The following is a 22858-nucleotide window of genomic DNA, read 5'->3' as shown; positions in this document are numbered from 1 at the left end:
ATGGCACCTATCAACAATAACAACACCACCTAGTGTGGTGAAGGAGCTCTGGTAGCGTAGAAGTTACGAGTCGGGCTGCCAACCTCAAGGTCAGCAGTTTGAAACTACCAGCAGTTCTACAGGAGAAAGATGAGACACTCTGTTCCCATAAAGATTTACAGCCTCGGAAATCCTGTTCAGGGTCACTATGAATCAGAATTGACTCCATATTACTTACTAACAACAACAACCTAATGTGGTGCCATAGGATATGCACTTGACCTCAAGGTTGGTTTGAACTGCAAGGTTAATGGTTCAAACTCACCAGCCTTTCCTCAGAAACTCTATATAGGATCACTATGAGTTGGAACTGACTTGACGGTACACAAAAACAACAAACAACAGCAACCCAATAATTTTGTGGGAATTATAGGGACTGTCACCAGAAAAGCCATATCTAGTAATTCGCTACACCGTAGCATGACATCAGAGGCACAGCAATAAAAGATGACACAGGTAAATGGAATCTCCTCAAAATCAACAACTTCTAAGGTATGGCACTACAGGATGAGCGCAGGACTGTTAACCACAAGGTTGGTGATTCAAACCCACCAACCATTCCTCAGAAACACTATGCAGGGTCTCTGAGTTGGAACTGATGGGTCAGTCCTTGACAACAATATATATCAAAGGACAAGGTCAGCAATCGAAGTCCACCAGGTGCTCTGTGGGAGAAAGATGAGATTTTCTGCTTCCATGAAGATTTGAAACCTCAGAAACCCTATACAGGGTTGCTGTGAGTAGGAACCAATTCCACAGCTTATAACTACCACCATTCATCAAAGGACTTTGTCAACAAAATGACAAAACAGCCTACAAACTGAGAAAAAGGACTACTGGTGTAGTGCTGTACAATCAGCACTGGACTTCAAACCACAGGTTGGCAGTTCAAATGCACCAGCTACTCCTTGGAAACCCTATACAGGGTCAGTATGAGTCAGAACTGACTTGGTGGCACTTAACAACAAGAACATCTATCAGACAAAGATCTAATATCCAAGATATAAAGTGCTCATACATCTTAAGAAAAAGACAAACAGCTCATTGAGAAATGGATGAAAGACTTGAAAAGACTTCACCAAAGAGGATCTACAGATTACCAATAAGAACGTGAAAAGATGCTCAACATTGTTAGCCATTGTTGTTGTCAGGTGCCATCGAGTTGGAACCGACTCATAGCGACCCCATGCACAGCAGAACGAAACAATGTCCAATCCTGGGCCAACCTCACTACTGCTGCCACACTTGACGCCATCAGTGATGCCACCTGGCTGATCCATCTCGTTGGGGGTCTTCCTCTTTTTCTCTGACCCTCCACCTTACCCAGCATGACATCCTTTTCCAGCGACTCCATCAGGAGATGAAACTCAGGGCTTTAATGAGATTCTACCCCAGTCTCCCTAGGATGGCTAAGGAAACAAAACAAAAAATGGCGAAAGACAACTCTGGTAGCGTAGTGGTTATGAATAAGGCTGCTAACCTCAAGGTTGGCAGTTTGAAAGTACCAGCTGCTCTGCGGGAGAAATATGAGGCTTTCTGCTCCTGTGAAGATTTACAGCCTTGGAAACACTGTGCAGGGACGCTATGAGTTGGAAGCAACTCCACGGTACTTAACAACAACAACCATTAATTGCATACTGACTATTCTTGAATAAATTTCTTCAATGTAATCTACTCAGAATAAGGATGCCATTTAGTACTTCAGGCCATGCCAATCCCAGATGTAAATGGTCACATTTACATATAACAACAGACATTTTAATTACTCAGGATTTGTTGTTAAGTGCTGTCCAGTCGGTTCTGACCCATAGCAACCCTGTATAGGGTTTCCGAGGAGCAGCTGGTGAGCCTGAACCACTGGCCTTGCAGTTCAAACCGCTTTGCAGCGCCACACCAGGATAAGTTGTTCTTTTTGTAACAGTATCACAAATTTCACAAGAATCAATTTCTGTGAAGGACTTAATTACAGAACCTAGGGACAGTACCAGGGGCTAGGTTTGTCAGACCCTCTACATTATTCACAACAGGACTTCAAAGCCCAGTAACGGAAACAATATTTTCTAAAGAGATGTGATTAAATAACTGACTTACACACTTTTAATAATTTTTCTCTAAAAGATAAATTTGTAGCATTTACTGCAATGTTTAGAAATCTTCCAGATAACAGAAGCACACCAAATATATTCTTATTGTAAGACCAAAAAGAAAGTCACCCAAGCATCATAACTCTCACACTATAAATCTGCTCTCAGCTTGTAACTGCCCTCAACCCTGCTGCTTCCTAACATGAGCTCACACCCAAAGTTTTGCAGCTCAAATATGGAAAGTATAAATAGGCAGGAAGAAAAGAGAAGAATCTGGTAGCTACAGAGATAGTGAGATTCTGCTTCTGAGGACAGGCTAAATCTATCTTCCACTCACTTCATGCCACCACATCTTCCTACCTTCCTGTATTCTTACATGTTGGAGCTGCATGTTGTGTTTTGTTATAAATGTCCATATTAAGAAGAACTAAGTTCTGACGATCTGGTATTAGATTTGAGGTTAAGTGAATGGGTGCTGGTTGCTAGCTGAATTTAGCATTTTTACTATGATTTATTGCCCTCCTATATAAAATGATTAGGTTGTTTAAGGTCTTCAGGCACCCTGTTTGGACTCTTGGAGAATGTTCCATGTGCTGTGTGGATTACAAGCAACCCTTTTTTAGCAAGGTGTGGAAGATGGCCAGTTCAGGTTGGTGGGAAAAGCATTTCTGTGTGCTGGAGTGAAGGATGAGATTTTTCAACAGATTTCTGGAAGGTGCATGCTTGTTATGTTGATGCATGTAATATAGTGGAGGGATCGTCAGCTCAGAATATGGTATTGGGGGCAGACAGTTCAGAGAAGCAGGACCTAGTTTAGCAAGTGCAATAGCAGGAAAGAGTTGGACGGGCTTAAACATAGGGAAGAGACCATTGCATTTGTTTTAGATACAGTCATGAGGGTAAGTCAAAAAGTATTGCTACAATGTTTCCAGGTCATGCATGCATGAATGTATTCCAAACAAAACATGCTTAAATATGTCTCTGTGGTTACACTTGTCTTAATCTCATATGGTGAGTTTGAAAAAAAAAAAAAACCCACAAAAAACTATCCAATCAGAAGAGTCACTTCGGAGAGGATCTACTGGGTCAGTTCAGTTCAAGGCAGAGAGGTCAATTCAGAAGGTTATGAAGATTTTGGAGAGACTTCAAACAGTTAATCTCAGTGTTCTCAAAGACACAAAACAATCATGGAGTCTTATTAAGAAGACGTTTTCAGATCATCGAAAACTGCATTAGTGAGAAAAAGTTTCACCAAGGAATTTTTTCCATCATGAAAATGCATTTGCTCATTCTTCAAGGGGAGTATGGAATACCCTATGAAGTTTGGCTGGGAGACCTCAACCAAGCTGCCCTACATCCCTTATCTTACTCTTTCAGACTTCTTTTTGTTCCTTGAACTCAGAGAGCATTCAAAAGCAGGAAAACAGTTCCCTTGAAAATGCCAAAACTGCTGTTTGTGATGCAATGTAAAGCAAAGAGCACAAAATTCTTCAGGGAGGGGTAAGAGAGATAGAAGCACCACCTTCAGAAGTATATTGACCTAAATGGAGATCAAGAAACAACAGGTTCACATTTTGATATTTTGTTTAATAAAGGGTTCTATGGTTTTGTAGCAATATTTTTTGTCTTACTCTTGTATTTGTGGTTTATCTTCAGGCAAAACAAACAAACAATAAAGAGTCTAACCCTCTTCTCTGCAGAAATTGCCTTAGAGGAGTAACCTGGCTGGAGCCCCAGAACAATGTTGTCTTCATTGTGGCAAGTTTACTTACTCTCTACTTTAATGACACACTCTCTGCCTACTCACCTTAAAGTTAGGCCTGACCATCTGTGTGTTCTATCAATGACATAATTCCTCTCCAGATTCCCCACAAAGGAGAAGCTCTGTCTGGAAATAGAATTACTAACCCTATATTGTCTACCTAATTGTTCATTCTTAAATTTAAATGAGATTCAGTCACCACCATACACCTAAAAGAGAATACTCAAAGGTAAAACTGGGAGGCACTTGGGGAGTCGTCAGCATCCTCACGTCGCTCACCTAATAGGGAAGAGACCATTGCATTTGTTTTAGATACAGTCATGAGGGTAAGTCATGCCTGCTTTGGTGTCTGCAGCACCCTTTACTTTCTTCCTGAGCAACAAAAAACAGCAACCAGAAAGTCACCACGTCCATTCTCAAGATTCAGACCACAGAGATCTTTGACTCCCATGGAAACCCCACTGTTGAGGTTGATCTTTACACTGAAAACCGTCTCTTCAGAGCTGCTGTGCCCAGTGGTGCCTCAACTGGTATCTGAGGCCCTGGAGATCTGGAACAATGACAAGACCCGCTATCTGGGGACAGGTGTCTCAAAGGCTGTTGAGCACATCAATAAAACTTTTGGGACTGCCCTGGTTAGTTGTGGAACCGGAGAAGATCGACAAACTGATGATAGAGATGGATGGAACTGAGAACAAGTTGAAATTTGGGGCCAATGACATTGTGGATGTGTGCCTTGCTGTCTGCAAAGCTGGAGCTGTTGAGAACGAGGTCCCCCTGTACCATCACATTGCTGATTTGGTTGGCAATTCTGAAGTCATCCTGCCAGTTCCAGCTTTCAATGTGATCAACAGTGGCTTTCATGCGATCAATAAGCTGGCCACAAGCTGGCCATGTAGGAGTTCATGATCCTCCCCAATAGAGCATCAAACATCAAGGTGCCGAGGTTTACCACAACATGAAGGATGTCATCAAGGAAAGGATGCTACCAACGTGGGGGATGAAGGTGGGTTTGCCTCTAACATCCTGGAGAACAAAGAAGCCATAGAGCTACTTAAGAATGCGATTGGAAACACTGGTTACACTGACAAGGTGGTGATCGGCATGGATGTAGCCACCTCAGAGTTCTTCTGGTTTGGGAAGTACGACCTGGACTTCAAGTCTCCGGATGACCCCAGCAGGTACATCTCACCTGACCAGATGGCAGGACTATACAAGTCCTTCATCAGGACAACCCAGTGGGGTCTATTGAGGACCCCTTTGACCAGGATAACTGGGACTCTTGGACAAAGTTCACTTCCACTTCAGGGATCCAGGTGTGGGACGATCTCACAGTGACCAACCCAAAGCGAATTGCCAAGGCCATGAGCAGGAAGTCATGTAACTGCCTCCTGCTCAAAGTGAACCAGATTGGCTCCATGACTGAGTCTCTTCAGGCATGCAAGCTGGCCCAGTTCAATAGGTGGGGCATCATGGTGTCTCATCATTCTGGGGAAACTGAGGATACCTTTATTGCTGACCTAGTTGTGGGGTTCGGCACTGGACAGATCAAACGGTTGCACCATGCTGATCTGTGTGCTTGGCCAAGTAGTACAAGCATATCCTCAGAACTGAAGAGGAGCTGGGCAGCAAGGCTAAGTTTTCCGGCCAAAAGTTCAGAAACCCCTTTGCCAAATAAGCTTTGGGCAGGCAAGTCTCCAGTCAGCTAATTAGACCTCTGCTCCTGATGCAGATGGCAGCCTCAGATGTCAGACTAGTACCGCAGGGCCTCTGGTAGTTAGCTCCCTTCTCCCCAACTTGCTGATGTTCTCACTGTGTTATTAGAGCTGCGGCCGAAGCCAAGCTTGACCATCTGGAACCCTGTTGGAAACCCTAGCTGTGTAATCGTGTGAGTGGCCCAAATCATTGTTTTTTCACCGTGCTTCCCACCAAGTGTTGGGCCACGTGTACTCCAGTGTGATCCCCAAGGTGCCAACAGGCAGAATCCCCAGTGGTTTCGTGTGCAAAATTTAAAAAGCGCCAGTAAACCCCCTGCCCCCCCCCCAAAAGAAAAAACTGACCATGGAGGAAACAGAAGAAAACTTACAAGAGAGAGAAAAATAAGTTTTCTTTGATTTAAAGTTTTATACACATAAAACAAGGAGTCCTGGTGTGGCACTGTGGGGTAATGCACTAGACTGCAAGGTCAGTGGTTCTACTCACCAGCCACTCCTTGAAAACCGGATACAGACGGGGTCGCTATAAGTCAAAACTGACTCAACAACACTTAACAATGATAACACATGAAACAAAGATGTTATTATTGTTGCTAAGTGTTGTAGAGTCATAACGACCTTGTATAGGGTTTCCATGGCTTTAAATCTTTGAAGAATTAGAAAGCATCCTGGGGAGCGGTTGGTGGGCTTGAACCATGTACCTTTTGGTTCACAGTCCAGAGCTTATTACATGGAACCACTGCATTCCTAAAACAAAGATAAGATGATACTTAAAAAGGAATTATAAGAGAACAAGAAGGAACTCTTAACAGTTGGTGGCTGAAATAAAAGTTTTAATTGTAGTTTATCTGAAAGATAGTCAAGAAAATTTCCCAGAATAAAAAAGAAAGAAAGAAAAAAAATGTTTTGGGAAAAAAAGGGTAAGAAAAATAGAGAACCAATTTATGAGAACAGACCCATAATTATGAATATTTCTAAATAAAGAAAAAAATGATGGAGAGCTAATTATCAGAGGAAAAATGGAAGTCAAGTTTCCAAATTTAAAGAAGCACCTCAAATTGCGATGTCCACTAAGTGCCTGGAGAATAAATGAAAATTACAGATTCACTTGTATTGTGGTTGTTATGAAGTACTGTTGAGTTGATTCTGACCCATCGTGACCCTGTATAGGATTTCTGAGGAGCAGCAGGTGAGCTTGAACTGTCAACCTTGTGGTTCAGTGACTTTGCAGTTCAGCGCATTAATCCACAGTGCCACATTTGTATTAGATAGAAGGAAAGAGACATCATTTGAACTTGATACTGGAAGATTCTCCATCCTCTGTGGCCCAGAAGTTCTCTGCATGATGATTGACATGCAGAGAGAAACATGGCTTCCTACTTGACCTTGTGTTGCTGTTGCTATTAGGTACTGTTGAATCAGTTCCCACTCATAACGACCTTACGCAAGACAGAATGAAGCACTGGCTGGTCATGTGCCATCCTTACAATTGTTATACTTGAGCCCATTGCTGTTGCCACTGTGCCAGTCCATCTTGTTGGGGATTTTCCTTTTTTTTTGCTGACCTTCCACTTTACTATGCATGATGTCCTACTCTAGGGACGGCTTCCTCCTGATACTATGTCCAAAGTAGGAGAAACACATTCTCGCTATCCTGGCTTCTAAGGAGCATTCTGGCTGTACTTACATTGCTTGTTTTTCTGGCAGTCCATGGTACTTTTAATGTTCTTCTTCAACACCATAACTCAAATGCATGAATTCTTCCAGGGTCTGCCTTATTTGCTGTTCAATAGCATATGGACAATAGCATATGAGGCTATTGAAAATACCATGGCTTGGGTCAGGTGCAATTTAGTCCTCAAACTGGCAGAGCTTTGCTCTTGAACACCTTAAAGAGATCTTGTGTCACACATTTGCCTAATGGAATAATATGTCATTTGATTTCTTGACTGTTGTTTCCATTAGTGCTGATTGTGGATCCAAGCAAAATGAAATCTCTACCAACTTCAATCTTTTCTTCATTTATTATGATGTTAGTTGTTGGTCCAGTGAGAATTTCTGTTTGCATTGAGGTATAATCCATACTGAAGGCTAATACTCTTTGATCTTCATCAGTAAGTATTTTAAGTCCCCTTAGATTCCCGCAAGCAAGATTGTATCATCTCCATATCTCAGGTTGTTCCTCTAATCCTGATGCCACCTTCCTCTTCAGATAATCCAGATTTTTAGATATTTACTCAAAATACAGATTGATTAAGTGTGGTAAAAGAATACAGCCCTGGCACACCTTTCCTGATTTTAATCCATTCAGCATCCCCTTGTTCTATTTGAATAACTGCTTCTTGGTCTGTGTACAGGTTCCTCATGAGCACACTTAGGTGTCTAGAATGCCCATTCTTCGTAATGTTATGCAGTCATGATCCACAAAGTTGAAAGCCTTTGCATAATCAAAAAAAGCACAAGTAAACATATTTCTAGTATTCTCTGCTGTAAGCCAAGAGTCATCTGATGTCAGCAGTGATATCCATAGTTCCATGCCCTCTTCTGAATTCAACTTGCATTTTTGGCAGTTCCCCATTGATGTACAGTTGTTGTTTTCAATTGTCTTCAGCAAAATTTTATTTGCAGCTGAAGGTAATGATATTGTTTGATGATGATTGTATTCCTTTGGGTCACCTGTCTTTGGAATGGGCACAAATATGGGTTTCTTCTGATCTATTGGCCTAGTGCTGTCTTCCAAATTTCATTCCATAGATGAGTGAGTGCCTTCATTGTTGCATCAGGTTGTTGGAAGATTTTTATTTGTATTCTCTCAATTCCTGGAGCCTTGTTTTCACCAATGCCTTCAGTGTAGCTTAGATTTCTTCCTTCAATACCATCGGTTCTTGCACATGTGCTACCTCTTGAAATGGTTGGTCATCGACCATTTCCTGTTGGTACAGTGACTCTGTGTACTCCATCCATCTTTCCTTGATCCTTTCTGCATCATTCAATGTTTTGTCCATGGAATCTTTTTTTGGCCTTGTAGTGAATGGAATTAAGCTGGTCATATTAAAATGAATTGTGTTTACTCACTTTTTAAAGGCTTAAGACTCTCAATTGTATCATATAAGGAGTTGATGTAAATATTAACTGTTTCGGCAATGTTGCAGTAAAAGTAAACATAAAAGAATATGGGAAGTGACTGGGGGTGAGGTTAAGGACACTAATAGGTTCATCAAATACAGAAGCATATCAGAATACTGGCTGAAATTGAGACACTAGTTTGACAGATAGCCAATTTGTTGTTGTCATTGTCTGACTCATTGTGACTCTGTATAGCAGGGGTGGGGAACCATTTTTCTGCCAAAATGTACAACATCATTCGTGGGCCATACAAAATTATCAACTTGAAAATTAGCTTGATATATTTGGTTAAACATTTAATGAACACATGCTTAATGTGATGGCTGGAACTGAGGTTGACTTGGCAGGGTCAAACCAAATGAGTTCATGGGATGTATACAGACCATGGATCAGATGTTCCCCATCCTTGCTGTATAGGGTTTCTGAGTCTTGAATCTAAGAGAATAGCACCCACGGAGCTAGTGGTGAATTCAAACTGTGGCTAATAGCCCAACTATTATAACTACAAAACTCACTATGTAACCAGAATTCAGATAGCCAATTGCTGCTGTTGTTGTTGTTAAGTGCCGTCAAGTCGATTCCGACCCATAACGACCCTATATAGGGTTTCCATGGAGCAGCTGGTGAGCTTGAACCACCAACCTAGCAGTTCAAACAGCTTTGCAGTCTGACGCATTAACCCACAGCACCACACCAGGACTCAGATAGCCAATAGATGAACTAAAATAACACAACTGTCAATAATTGGGAAGAGGCAGGAGATTGGCCACTGTTACCCATTGCCGTGAATGTTGACTCATAGTCACCCTGTAAAACAAAGTAGGATTTCCAAGCCTATCATTGTTAATGGAGGTGGGAGAAAACTTGAGTTAAAAGTCTCATCTTATATAGCAGGGTATCAGTGTTACTGTTTTTGTCGAGTTGGTTCTGACTCATAGTGACTCTGTATAGAAACAATTCCAAGGCTCTAAGTCTTCACTGGAGCTAGAAGCCTCATCTTTCTCCCACAAGGAATCAAAAAGTGTTTTAAGTTAGGGAAACAATAACTGGAGGTTTAACATATTAGTTAGCGTTATGGAGGTAACCCCCACAAATGAAAATTTCAGTGGTCCCAGAATGACTGCCCTGGGAGAGAAGGATTGGGCAGGGAAGGAGGGTACAATTTCTTCCCACCCTGCTCTTTTCAGGACTACTTGATTTGTTTTATGTGCAAGCCTTACTTTCCTAATATTTTTTCAAAATTACAAAGAAAACATACAATTCTTTTCTAAAAATCAGTTATTCTGCTTGCAAGGGCATATCCTAGGCATTAATTATGTTGAGCCACATGAAATAGTCAATATTGGTCCATTTTGACTTCCAAAATAATTAGCTTCAACCTAACTAGTTTTCAGATTCTGGACTTTTATGTGGACATGTCTTGACATAAAGACGCAGTACATAATTAAGACAAGTGACATTCTGGCATTCTGGAAATGCCATCATTCATTATGTCCAGCAATGACCTTCTCTACAACCATTTCAAGCCCTGTTCTATTTACAAGTTCAAATTCAAATGGCACATCCTCCAACCCCAAACTATTATAGTCAATATAATTTGTTTTTACCTTCTAGACACCCTATCTTTTTAATATCTGCCATGGGAGCTATCGGGTTTGCCTTTTCACAGTTATTATGGGTGTACATGGCTCATGTCCCTCTAGAAGAAAAGAATCATGTTGTGTTGGGAGAGTCTGAATGGCTCTGGTGCACTGCAGTCTTGGGGTAGAGTTGTCATCTTCCACGTGAGAGACACAGGTGTGATTCCTAGCCAATCTACCTTATGTCTATCCACCACTTGTGTGTCAGTGCAGGCTTTTGTGTTGCTACAATGCCGAACTGGTTTCAGAGAAGCTTCCAAACTAAGATGAACTAGAAATAAAGGTCCGGAGATGTACTTCCAGAACTCAACTAGTGAATACCCCATGTATCACTGGGGAGCATTTCATTTTGTTATAAATGGGTGAGCCGTGATCAACGTCAGCTATCAACAGCAACAACATGAGCTCTGAAGTTAATCCTGACTTACCTTGTCTACTTTCCATCTGTGTCATTTTGGGAAAATTATTAAATAACTCCAAGCCTCAGTTACCACACCTCCAAAATTGAGATAGTGACTTCCCCCTGCCCCCCGGACTTGTTAGGTATCTAAATAAAAGAGTGAACAAGGGTAAGTCAACAAGTATGGCTACTAGGTTTCCAGTTCATACATGTACTGGTTTATTCTGAGCAAAATATGTTTAAACAGTGGATGGTTGCAGACAGGATCTCTCAGTAATATACTTGCCTTATTCTCATTAGGGTACCTTCAAGGAAAGGTCCAATAAAAACAGACTATGGCCCTCAACCACACTTTAGGTTGGGAAAGAAACTTACCCTCATGGCCTACTTTTCAGCCAAACAGGACGTCAGGATGGCATAGGACTGGGCAGTGTTTCGTTAAGTTGTGCATAAGGTCACTATGAGTCAGAACTGATTCAACAATACCTAATGACAATTTGTCTCTATTGCAATCATCACACTGCATTATTGTTATGTATGTATTTCATAACAAATTATGTATAATATTACAAAAATGGGAATTCAAAAACAATTTTAAGCACTCTTGCAGAACCTATATATAGACCAAGAAGCAGTCATCCAAGCAGAACAAGGGGTTACTGAATGATTTAAAATTGGGGAAGGGGTGTGCCAGGCTTGTATCCTTTTACCATATTTATCCAATCTGTATGCTGAGCAAATAAACTGAGAAGCTAGACTATATGAAGAGTAATGCAACATCAAGATTGGAGGAAGGCTCATTAACAACTTACAGTATGCAGACAACACAACCTTGTTTGCTGAAAGCCAAGAGGACTTGAAGCAGTCACTGATGAAGAGTCGGTATGAGTTACACCTCACTGTAAGAAAGCAAAGTCCTCAAATGAGAGCAATAAACAGCATGATGATGACTGGAGAAAGATCAATGTGGTCAAGGATTCTTTTGTCCATAATCAACGCTCATGGAAGCAACAGCCAAAAAACTAAATAACATATTGCATTGGGCAAATCTGCTGCAAAACACCTCTTTAAAGTGTTAACAAGCAAAGTGTCACTAGGAAGAATAAATTAACCCTGACTCTAGCCATGGTATTTTTAACTGCCTTGTGTGCATTGGAAAACTAGACCATGAATAATGAAGGCCAAAGAATTATGGTGTTGACACTTGAATTATGGTGTTGACAAAGAATATTGAAATTTCCTTGGACTTCTGGAAGAGCAAATAAATCTATCTTGGAAGAAGTATAGCCAAAATACTCCTTAGAAGCATTTGTCTCATGTACATTGGACATGTTATCAGGAGAGACCAATCCTTGGAGAAGGACATCATGTTGGTAAAGTAGAGGGTCAGCTAAAAAGGAGGAAGACCCTTAATCCATGAGATGGATTGACATAGAGCTGCAACAATGGGTTTAAACAGAGCTACAATTGTGAGGATGACACAAGACTGGGCAGTGTTTCAATCTGTTGTACATTGGATTGCTATGACTCAAAACTGATGTGATATCACACAGCAACACAACATTCTTGACACCTTACCAGAGTATGTGCACAAAACAGATACTCAATATATTTATGCAATATTAAATGGCATAAATTAAAATTAAAACAAAGGTTGGAAAAAGCCCTGAATACTGACTAGTATGGTTAATAAACTATTTCCATCAAAACTAAAAAAATTCACGCATAATGGGAAGACTCATTTAGAAGAACATGGGTAAAGGCAATTACAGTCAAGGTTGAAGAAGTCAATTAGGAGATCTGACTGACTACCAGTTTAAATTGTCAAAGAAATGTAAATTGTCGAAGAAATGGATGTTTCTATAGACATGGAGGATTCCAAATGATAAAAGAGATAATGTATAAGCCTCAAATGGAGGTGTGTGTACACATCTTGGGAGTAGGTATCTTAACTACCCAGTGCTACCACAATTAGGGTGGCTTTAAAGAACAAAGATTTATATTCTCACAGCCTGGGAAGCTAGAAGTTTGAATTTAGGGTCTAGGGGAAGACTGTCTTTTTCTGTCAGCTCTGGAAGAGGATCCTTGTCTCTTTCCATTTCTGTACCCATAGTGTTCCTTGGTTCCTTGTTGATCTTCAAATGACATTTGTGATTCTCATTTGTGCCCTCCATTATAACTCAGAGTAATTAGGTTGAGGAAAAATCCTACACATATATGGCCTCATCTTTCCAAATGTAATTACATACACAGGTAACCAGAAGGGATTAGGATCCCAGCATGTTTTGATGGCCCACATCAATCCATAACTATGGGTACACAGTGGGACTAATGGGATGTTTTCCAGCCTTAAAAGCAGGAAGTATTCCACACCAGAGACTGAGGGTCATAGCAGTAGGCAGATAAGACAATCTGGCCCACCTGTCAGGAAGAATCATTCTGCATAACAGTTCTTGAGAATACAAACATTGCTGAGCTGACTGACATGTATTGTTCCAGCAGGGAAGGCTGTCAGAGCAAATCAATCCAACTCTGCCACATGCCAGTGTGTAGAACAGATGTAATTTTGGCTGTTAGGGGATGTCAAAGCGATGTGCTCTGTATGTGTTTTGAAGTGTGGAACTCCTTTCAATCTAGCAGTTTTAAAGATTTCTAGGGAACCCTCCTGCCTCCCCCCCCTCCCCCCCCGGCTGTTTTCAATAAGAAGTTTTGAGAATTTAACTTCAAATAACTTCATTGCTTTTATCTGCTGTAACATTCAGGTTGAAATAAGCCCTATTCCCCGCTGTCCCCATAGCCAGTAGCTCTCAGTCAGCATGGGGCTGTTCATTTGGATCCGTGATGAAAGTGCCTTATGCTGCCATTAGATGTTACATGGGGCCTACCAAGAGGTACCTAGTACCCTTTTAGGAATGGAAGGTCACCCTGGAAGGGCTTATCTTGTCTGTCCCTGTGCTCAAGGCAAGACCTAGCCTGGAGCTTAGAGTGGTTTGGACTTATTGGGTCTTCTGGGAGTCCTTGAGCATCCACTTTCTCCTTCAGTGGCCCAGGCCTGAGATGAACATGACAGTTGGTACCTCATTCAGATCCTCTCCTCTCTGTCTCAAAATTGTCTGCATCTTCTACCCATTGCCTTCCCTAAGAATCTCTCCCATGATTTAGCTCCTGTCTCTCTCTCTCTATTATCTCTCTAGCATTTATTTTTTTTATCCTCCAGTATTCCCTTTTAAGGAGCTTTGGTAGTATAGTGGGTTATGCATTGTGCTGCTAACCACAAGGTCAGAAATCCAAATCTACCAGCAGATCACTCCTTGGGAGAAAAATGAGACTTTCTGTTGCCATAAAGATTTACAGCCTCGGAAACCCTATACAGGGTCTCTATGAGTTGGAACTGACTCCACAGAACAATCCAATACCAACACCACTACTCCTCCTTAATGAAACTTGGAAGCATGATGTTGTTTTTAAGTACTGTCCAGTCAGATCCTATTCATAGCGACCCTGTATAGGGTTTCCAAGGAGTGGCTGGTGAGTTTGAACCACTGACCTTGCGATTCAAACTGACCTCCCAGTCCAGTGCATGAACCCACATCACCATACCAGGACTCCATATTAGGTTGCTAACCATAAGGTCAGCAGTTAGAATCTACCAGCTGCTCCATGGGAGAAAGATGAGGCTTTTTGCTCTTGTAAAGATTTACAGCCTCCTGTCTTGTGGTTCAAATGACTTTATGGTTCAAACAACTTTGCAGTCCAGCACATTAGCCCACAGCGTGCACCTGGGACTCCTCAACAGCTCTCTAGGACTTATGTAATAGTCATGGATTCACCATGTGGGAAATGTGTGTGCGTGTGTGTGTGTGCAGGCCATTTGGCCTGAACTCCCTCATTTAACCATGGGGAAATGGAAGCAAAGAAGCTGTGAAGTGATTTGTCCAAGAGTTTGTATTTGTTAGCACCAACCTTGTATAAACTACTTAGTGAGCTATTCAATCTCCTCCTATTAGAGTATATCACCCACTTCTCCACTTAAGCAACAACCAAGATGAATCACTTGGATGGATTTTTAAACACAATGTACATTTTTCCTCCTCATAATTCTTGCTATTGCTCTTCTCCCACCTCTTTTATTTTTATTATTTAAATTTTTGTGAATTAGGTGAAAGTTTACAGGGCAGATCATCAGTTTTGCATTCAACAAATCATACACTTTGTTTCATTCCAATGGTTATAATCCCCTCCAGTATTTCTCTCTATTCATTTCAGCTCTTTTTTTTTCAACACTCAGGTATATATAATAATTTAAACACCAGTGGGCATATTCCGCAAGTCTGCCTCCTGGACACCAGCCCTCAGTCCCTTTTTTTCCATGAATCTAGAGTCCTCAGCTGCTTCCTCTCTCCATGTCCCCATTTCTGCCTCCATCTCTGGTGTCACTGCTTCTCTGGATACGGTCCTGCATTCCGCGTGTGCTCTTCTCTCTTGATGGTCCTAGGGTCCTCTGTTTCCAGTCTGCAAGATCAACTACTGCCCTGTTTTTGTTACAAAACTTTTACCTTAACAATTGTGACAGTCACAATTAGTCATGATAACAATTACTCATTATTAGATCATAAGAATCTTGTTCTCATCTCTTTTTACCAGACCTGTCTAGACAAGATGAAAACTGTTAAGTGGGGACTCTATCTTCCCCCCACACACTCTTAAACTAAACTCCCTCTTGACACCTTGTAAGCCAGTCACTTCGAGCCTTTATCACCCCCTCATTTTACGTAGACAATGTCTAAGTTGCCCGTCCCTATCTAACCCGTATACGGAGGGGATAGCATTGATAAATGATGTGAAGACTCCTTCCATCTCTGTTGGTATTTTGAGGTACTACCTTTGGTAGCACAATGGTTATGAATCGGGCTGTGAACCTTAAGGTCAGCTGTTCGAAACTACCAGCTGTTCAGTGGGAGAAAGATGAGGCTTTCTGTTCCCATAAAGATTTACAGCCTCAGAAACCCTGTACAGGGTCGCTATGAGTCAGAACTGACTCCATGGCACATAACAACAACAACAACCTCTATGATTATAGGTAAAGTTCATCAAATTGTAGCAATTTACCCTCATTTCCTTTATCAAAAATTGTTTTGTTTTGTTTTAAATCTTCCTCTAGTCAAGTTCTGACTATCAAGCCACCAAGACTAGGCCAACTGTCTGCAAGTTTTGGGTGTTCTTGTGTGTCTCCACTCACTTCATATCTGCTGAATGCTTCACAGTCAGCTCTAGACCTCTGTGGCTATGTCCTTGTCCATGGACTCAGGTGTCTCCAGGTCTCACCACACTTTGGACCTACCAGTCCTTCCTCTTCTCTTTCTCCAGGCCAACGGGAGTCTATGGAATGTGGTTGAACTCAGCCTATTTCTTCATTGCTGCCTATCCCCTCCTCCACTCACCAGTAGACCAATGTGGTCACCAGCAAGCTTACATGCCTACTCATGTGTTCCCTTTGGGTTTCAGTCTTCGAGGGGGATTTGTGCCGAAGGAACCTGATTGCTTGCCTTGATGCTTTCCCCAGAGAACAACTTGTGTATTTCTTTAGTAGCCAGTCATACTGCCATTTTTGTTTTGTTTTTTTCCTGATGATCTTTCTTTGAAGATATATTTTCTGTCACTCTAGCTGTTCCAGGCTGGTCTGCTTGTCCTTTCTACTGGGAATGTCCCACCTCAGAAGGTTCTGGATGGGGCCCAGGATTCCACCTAAGGTCCTATACTCTGTCCTATACAAGAAGCCTATTTCACTGGGCAAGTTGTAGAACCCCTTTTAGATATTCCAATCAGTTATAGGCTGAAGACAGGCTTACAAGCTTTCTGTAATCATATTTTCCGACATTCTTTTCTATCCCACTCAAGTGTCTATTTTACAATAGTAGGCAAGGGAAACCAATATTCATAAGACAGTCAAGCATCTTAGTATTATTTCCCCTCTTCACACCATGCCTCCATCCCTGTATCTCTGAGCCCTGTTATTCCAAGGTTGAGCATGCATCATTATTTACCTTTGTCCCATTTAGCCCATGCATACCTGTCTCAGTGTTCCCCTATCTACCTTGTACTTCCACCCTTCACCCTTCTTGTGTATTGCTCTCCCCAATATCCGAACTATGATGTGTCTGCCCCCTACCCTGTGCTCTACCATTGCCTTCCTCCACCTCTCCCCAATCCCCCTTCCTACCCCCACCAGCAGCCAACAAAGAAACTTGTTAATTTCCCTTTTAGTATGAGTATCTTTTCTTAAGCTTTTACAATAATGGCCTTATGCAATATTTGTCCTTTTGTGACTGACTAATTTCACTCAGCATAATGTCCTCTAGGTTCATCCATATTATATGGTGACTTACAGCTTCCTTGTTATTCTTCAAGGTAGCATAATATTACATTGGGTGTATGTACCAAAATTTGCTTATGCATTCTTCCATTGATGGGCACTTACAATGTCTCCAGGTATTTGCTATTGTGAATAGTGCTGCTATGAACATTGGTGTGCATATATATACTCATGTTATGGCTCGTATTTCTTGTAGATATATACCAAGTAGAGGAATTGCTGGATCACATGGTATTTCTGCTTCCAACTTTCTGAGGAAGCACCATACTGTTTTTCAGAGTGGTTGGACCATGTTGCATTCCCACCAGCAATGTAGGAGGGTCACAGTCTGCCCGCATCCTCGCCAGTATTTATTGTCCTCTGAATTTTTAAACTTTGTTGTTATTGCTGGTGTGAGATGATACCTCATTGTTGTTTTGATTTGTATCTCTCAAATGGCTAATGATCGTGAACATTTCTTCATATGTTTGTTGGCTGTCTGAATGTCTTCCTTAGTGAAGTGTCTGTTCATGTCCTGTGCCCATTTTTAAATTAGGTTACTTGTCTTTTTCTTGTAGAGGTGTTGTAGTTTCCTACATATTTTAGAAATTAGTTCCTTGTCTGATATGTCATTGCAAAAGATTTTTTCCCATTCTGTGGGCTCCCTTTTTACTTTTTTGGTAAAATCCTTTGATGCACATAAGTTTCTAATTTTTAGAAAGTCCCAATTATCTATTTTATATTCTTTTGTTTATGTAATTTTCACAATGTTTGGTAGTCTGTGTGTACTTTGGATTGTTGTTGTTGTTGTTGTTGTTATGTGCCGTGGAGTCAGTTCCGACTCATACCGACCCTGTACAGGGTTTCCGAGGCTGTAAATCTTTACGGGAGCAGAAAGCCTCACCTTTCTCCCACGGAGTAGCTGATAGTTTCGAACTGCTGACCTTCGGATCATAGCCTGAATCTTAACCACTATACTATCAGAGTTCCTTGTACTTTGGATTGTTGTTGTTGTTGTTGTTAAGTGCCGCGAGTCGGTTCCGACCCAGAACGACCCTGTATAGGGTTTCCGAGGCTACAAATCTTTACGGGAGCAGAAAGCCTCATCTGTACTTTGGATTAGAGCCCTTAAATTTGTATTGTTGTTGTTGTTGTTGTTATGTGCCATGGAGTCGGTTCCGACTCATAGTGACCCTGTACAGGGTTTCCGAGGCTTTAAATCTTTACGGGAGCAGAATGCCTCGTCTTTCTCCCACGAACAGCTGGTAGTTTCGAACTGCTGACCTTGCAGTTTGCAGTCTGATTCATGACCACTATGCTACCAGAGCCCTTAAATTTGTCCCAATTCTTTCACTGATGACATTTGTAATTCTGAGATTAACATTTAGGTCTTTAATCCACGTTGAGTTGGTTTTTGTATATGGCATGAGGTAAAGGTCTTGTTTCAAACTTTTGCATATTGATTTCCAGTTCTACGAGCACCATCTGTTGAAAACACTATGTCTTCCCCTAACTGAATGTATTTTGGCCCTTTGTCAAAGATCAGTTAGCTGTATGTGGATGGGTTAATTTCTGGATTCTCAATTCTGTTGCATTGATCTATGTATCTTTCATTGTACCAGTTCCAGGCTGTTTTGACCACTGTAGCTATGCAGTAAATTTTTAAATCAGGGAGTGAGAGGCCTCCAATTTTGTTTTTCTTCTTAAGCAGTGCTGTGCTTATCCTGGGTCTCTTTCCTTCCCATATAAAGTTTGTAATTTTTTTGCCATCTCACTAAAGAATTTTCTTGGAATCTGGACTGGAATTGTGTTATATGTGTAGATTGCTTTGGGTAGTATTGACATTTTCACAATGTTAAGTCTTCCTATCCAAGAACATGGTATATTCTTCTATTTTTATAAGTCTCTTTTGGTATCTTATTGTAGTGTTTTGTAGTTTTCTTTATATAGTTCCTTTGTTTCTCTGGTTACATTTATTCCTAAATATTTCATCTTTGGGTGGCTATTGTAAATGGTATTGCTTTCCTAATTTCCTTTTCAGTGTTGTCATTATTAGTATAGAAGAATTCAACTGATTTTTTTATGTTGTTCTTATACCCTGCCACTTGGCTAGATCTTCCAATGAATTCCAGTGGGGTTTTTTTTGGCTGAGTCTTTGGGGTTTTCTATGTATAGAATCATATCATCTACAAATAGAGGGAGTTTTACTTTCTCTTTGCCAATCTGGATGCTTTTAAATACCCTATCTTGCCTTATAGCTCTGGCTATGACTTCCAAAACAATATTGAATAGGATTGGTGATAAATGGCATCCTTTTCTGGTACCTGTTCACAAAGGGAAGGCTTTCAGTTTCTCTTCATTGAGAGTGGTGTTGACTGTTGGTTTTGTATATATGCTCTCAATTATGTTGAGAAATTTCCTTTCAATTCCTACTTTGTTGAATGTTTTTTATCAGGAATGGATGTTGGATTCTTTTCCTTTTACTTATTTACATGGTGGATTACATTGATTGTTTTCCTGATGTTGAATCATCCTTCCATCCCTGGTATGAATCCCACTTGGTCATAATGTATTATATTTTTGATGTGTTGTTGACTTCTGTTGGCTAGAATTTTGTTGAGAATTTTTACATCTATATTCATGAGGGATATTGGTCTATAAATTTCTTTCTTAGTTTTGTCCTTCTCTGGTGTTGGTATGAGGATTATGCTTGTTTCTTAGAATGTATTAGAGATTTTTCCAGCCTCTTCTATATTCTGGAATAATTTGAGTAGAATTAGTGACAACTCTTTTCTGAATGTTTGGTAAAACTCACCAAGGAAGCCATCTGTACCTGGACATTTTTTGATTGGACGTTTTTTGATGATGTGGTCAATTTCTTCCTTTGTTATAGGTCTGTTCAAGTTTTCTACTTCACGCTGTGTAAGTTTAGGTAGGCCATGCTTTTCTAAAAATGTATCCATCTCCTCTAGGTTTTCAACTTTATTCGAGTACAATGCTTCATAATATTCTGTTACCATCCTTCTGATTTCCTTTGGTTCTGTAGTGACCTCACCAATGTGGTTTCTTCTGCATGTTATTTGTGTCTTCTCCCTCTTTTCTTTTGTTAGGTTTGCCAGTGGTTTGTCAATTTTATTAATTCTTTCAAAGAACTAGCTTGTTGTCTGATTCTTTCTATAGTTTTCCTGTTTTCTATCTTATTTTTTTCTGCTCTAACATTTTTCATTTCCTTTCTTCTGTTGACTGTAGGTTTACTTTACTGGTCTGTTTCTAGTTGTTAGAGATGTTGTGTTAATGTGTTTATTTTGGTTCTTTCTTCTTTTTGGATGTGTGCATTCATTGCAATAACTTGTCCTCTCAGCACTGCTTTTGCCGTGTCCCAATGCTTATGGTATGTTGTGTTTCCACTCTCATTTGTTTCTAAGAACTTTGTGAATTCATGTATTATTTCCTCTACTACCCAGTTGCTTTTCAGTAGGGTATTATTCAGTTTCCATGCATTTGACTTTATTTCCTTGTTATTCCTAATGTTGATTTCTAATTTAATAGCATTGTGGTCTTAGAAGATGCTTTGTAGTATTTTGATGTTTGTAAATTTATGGAGCCTTCTTTTGTGACCTAACACATAGTCTATTCTGGATAATGTTCCATGCACACTGGAAAAGAATGTGTACTGTACTGTTGTTGGGTTGAATGCTCTGTACACATCTATGAAGTCCAGTTGGCTGATTGTGTTGTTTAGTTCCTCTGTGTCTTTGTCAACTTTCTTTCTGGTCGTGCTATCCATTTTTGAAAGTGTTGTATTAAAATTGCTCACTATTATGGTAGATTTGTATACTTCTTTCTTCAAATCTATTAGAGTTTGCTTTATATATTTTGACACTCTTTGATTGGGAGCATGGATATTTATTATAGTTAAGTCAATTGTCTCTTTAATCATGAGATAATTTCTATCTTTATCTAATATGCTGGTTTTTGCCTTAAAGTTTATTTTATCAGAGATTAGTATTGCCACTCATGCTTATTTTTTATTGCAATTAGTTTGATATATTTGTTTCCATCCATTGGCTTTTAGTCTGTGTTTGTCTTTGTGTGAAAGGTGTGTCTCCTGCAGACAGCATTTGAAGGATCTTGTTTTCTTATGCATTGTGCCACTCTCTGTCTCTTAACTGGTGCTTTTAATACTTTTACATTCAGTATAATTATTGATAGGTATGGACTAATTGCTATCATTATGTTTAATTTTGATTTTTGTGGTGCTTCTGGTTTCTATGTTCTGCATGTCTTTCTGTGCTGAGTTCATGTTTTTTATGTTCTTTCTTGTCAGTTTCCTCATAGTTTTAATGTTTCTATGTTCTTCTTGGATTTTCATTTTCTTGGTATGTTGTGAATTATTAATTTTCTTTGAGGTTACCTTATATTCTATTATCTTTCCCCCTCATTATAGACAGGCTGTTTTATCCTGTAATCTACCTGAGCTCTCACCTCTGGATCTCTGTTCCTATGTGTTTAATTTCTTTCATGTTGCAATTGTTTTGAGCATAGACTGACCTCTCCGATCCTCTGAATTTGTTCTTACAGTTTTGTTCTGTTCTCGACTCTTCTATTTGTTGCTTGAGTTCCAGATGGTGCTGCCATGTATGTCAGCCTCTGGTTGTTGTCTGTTCTTGTTGGTTCTCAGTCCACAGAACTCCCTTTAGGATATTTTGCAGCTCAGGGTTGACTTTGGCAAAATCCCTTAGCTTCTGTTTATCCTGGAGTGTTTTGATTACACCCTCATATTTGATTGACAGCTTTTCTGGGTAGAGGATTCTTGGTTGGCAGGTTTTTCCTTTCAGGGTTTTATATATGTCTCCCCATTGCCTTCTTGCCTGCATGATTAATCCGAGATCCGAGCTTATTCTGATTTGTTTGCCTTTGTATGTAACACTTCCTTAACTGCTTTCCTTAGCTGCTTTCAGTATTGTTTCCTTATCTTTGAATTTGGAGAGCTTGATTATGATATGTCTCAGTGACTTTCTTTTGGGGTCTATCCTTCCCAGTATTCATTCACCTTCTTGAATGGTTACCTTTTCATTTTTAAAGATGTTAGGGAAATTTTCTTCCAGCAGCTCTTCAATTATCTCCTCTGTGGACTTGTGTGATTCTTCCTGCTCCCGAATGCCAATAATTCTTAAGTTATTCCTCTTCACGTTGTCTGACATGAATCTTAGACCTTCTTTAGATGTTTTATCCTTTTTTCTGCTTGCTCTTCTATCTTAGTAGTATTGAGAGATTTGTCTTCAAGCTCCCTAATTCTGCCTTCCATCTCTTCAATTCTACTCCTTTGCCATTTCAGTGCATTGTCCATTTCTGATATTCTATTATTAATCATTTGGACCTCATTTTACAGATTGTTTTTATTGTTTCCAATGCTGTATTTATCTATTTTGATTGTTCCTGTAACACTTTCCTGGCTTCTTTATTTTTTTCAACTCTACTGTAAAGTGTTTTGATACATTTTATTATCATTTTTCTGAATTCCTTCTCAGGTATTTCCAAAGCCTGCCCTCCTTCCAGTATGGAGTGTAGGTCTACCTACAGATCATTTGTCTCAGTCACTTTGTCTTGTTTGTGAACATGTGCTGATATGGTCATCTGTTTCTCTTTCTTAGGCATATTCTTGAGCATAGTACTTAGCTGTGGCCTTAATACTTAGATGAGTATGTGTTTTGGTATTTTTTATGCTTTCTGATTACCT

At 40.2% G+C, this 22858-nt stretch overlaps 1 protein-coding gene and 1 pseudogene across 2 annotated transcripts in view; both read left to right on the top strand.

Annotated features, from left to right (window-relative positions):
- The window catches only part of LOC102842338, a 12269-nt pseudogene extending 6706 nt beyond the window's left edge, over positions 1-5563 (top strand).
- The window catches only part of NTRK2 (neurotrophic tyrosine kinase, receptor, type 2), a 562954-nt gene that overhangs the window by 385666 nt on the left and 154430 nt on the right, over positions 1-22858 (top strand). The gene's annotated exons all lie outside the window — the stretch shown is intronic.

Source organism: Chrysochloris asiatica, unplaced genomic scaffold (assembly GCF_000296735.1).
Source record: "Chrysochloris asiatica unplaced genomic scaffold, ChrAsi1.0 scaffold00344, whole genome shotgun sequence".
Classification (NCBI taxonomy): Eukaryota; Metazoa; Chordata; class Mammalia; order Afrosoricida; family Chrysochloridae; genus Chrysochloris; species Chrysochloris asiatica.
The sequence above is the reverse complement of the archived record's forward strand: the minus strand, read 5'-3'. Positions and strand labels throughout refer to the sequence as shown.